This window comes from Pinus tabuliformis, chromosome 7 (genome assembly GCF_031772625.1).
Source record: "Pinus tabuliformis cultivar Carrire ecotype Pingquan chromosome 7, CPIR1, whole genome shotgun sequence".
NCBI lineage: Eukaryota > Viridiplantae > Streptophyta > Pinopsida > Pinales > Pinaceae > Pinus > Pinus tabuliformis.
The window spans coordinates 1,042,957,945-1,042,959,908 of NC_142293.1; positions in this window are offsets into that span (position 1 = coordinate 1,042,957,945).

A 1,964-nucleotide genomic window follows, 5' to 3' on the forward strand; every position below is an offset into this window, starting at 1 on the left:
CCTCCTAATAGATAATGCCTAAATTTTTGCAGTGTGTACACCATGGCCAATCCTTCACACTTAGTCATTGAATAATTTTTCTCAACCTTTGATAACTTCCTACTCGTGAAGCCTATATGATGGTCCATTTCTCCTTCATCGGCCTATGTTAGCACTGCACCCAATGCAATGCAAGAGGCATCCACATGTACATGAAACTCCCTTTTCCAATCAGTGCAATGACAATCTTTTCTTTCAACGCATCTAAGTTGTGCTGGCATTCTTCATCCCAACAGAATGCTGCATCCTTCTTTAGTAGTTCTCCATGGGCGCAGTTATTTGAGCATAAGATTTGATAAATTTTCTATAGTATCTCGTATATCCCAGTGTCATGCACAACTGCTTAACGTTCCTAGGGGCCTCTAAATTCACAATTACCACAATCTTTGCAAGGTCCACCATCAATTGTTGCTTACACACAACATGACCCAACAAGATCCCAAAAGGAACACATAATATGCATTTTTTCAAATTCAACATGTTTTGGTATCTATGAAATGTATCCAACATCAAGCGCATACTTGCTACATGGTGCTTCACTAATCCAAACACCATCCAGTCATCAAAGTATACTTCTAGAAACTTATGAATGAACTCTTTGAAAATTGCTATGACTACATGGGAAAATATCACAGGTGCATTCTTAAGTCCAAATGGAATCATAGTGTACTGAAAACAGCCCCACTCTGTCACGAAGGTCATCTTTCTCCTATCCTCAAGCGTGATCTTGATATGATGATACCTAGAGAACCCGTCAGTAAATAAATAAGCCTCCTAACCTCCAACATTGTCTAACACTTCATCTGTAAATGGTGTTGGAAATGGATCGTGAAAACATGCATCATTATGCTTCCACAGATCTAAGAAAATCCTAATTTCACATTTTTGTTTCTTCTCCTGAACCAACATTAGGATCACCCAATCAAATTCTTCAATAGGTTCTATGATGCATGACTCAAGCATCTTATCGAGCTCCTGGCAAACCTTTTCCTTGTACTTAGGAGTAAGGTGATACGACCTCTATTTAATAGGCTTCACATCTGGCTTCAGAGTGATCTTCATAACGCCCAAATCACCAACTATGCCCTTCAAATCTGAAAACTTAGTGAGCAAGAGATATTGGCATTCGTGGAGTAACTCAGTAACTTTATCCACAGTAGCGTCGTCCCAATAATCTCTAGTTTTTGCGAACTTTGGTTCTTCTTCAGTGCCAATGTTTACTTGATTATTCTTCAAGGGTGCGAAGATGTTCTGGTTTTCTATTTGTGGGCCTTTGAGTCCGCGATGTCCTTCTTCCTCTAAAATATTAATGTTTCTTGGATCTTTGTCTTCCTCTTCAGCGGCCACATTATATAATTCCAATGCATAGCGCATCTGGGTGCTCCAGTATGGATGGACCCATTCCATAGGTTCCTTCGACATTCTAAATATAACCGTGTTAATCTCTTCTAGCGCTTCATCAATGCTTGTGAAGATGTCTTCAAAGCTGAAGGCCAATAAGAACACTTCCTTCAATACATCCCATTCCATGGTGCCATGGCAGAGCTCCATTTCCTGATACCAATTCATGGGAACTATATCCAAGGTATGGCAAAATATGTGTACCCATTCTGGCTATGGTTTTGTTCCCCATGCTTTAGTCCATTTTTCTAGGTGATCACGCAGATCATCCCATTCATTATATTTCTCAGTCATTCTAGTGTTAGCACATCCAAACCATAACCTCATCATTCTTTGGTAATCTTGTCATCTAGAAAAACTATCCTTATGCATACCCCAACATTGTGTGGGTGTAGTGCGCATTTTGAACTCTAAATCTTGGAAGAAATGATCCTCAAGGACTTCACACTCAAATTCATCCAAAAACATATCTATGTCAGTTAAACCATCATAATAGGGTAATTTCCTTACCTCTCACCAAACAC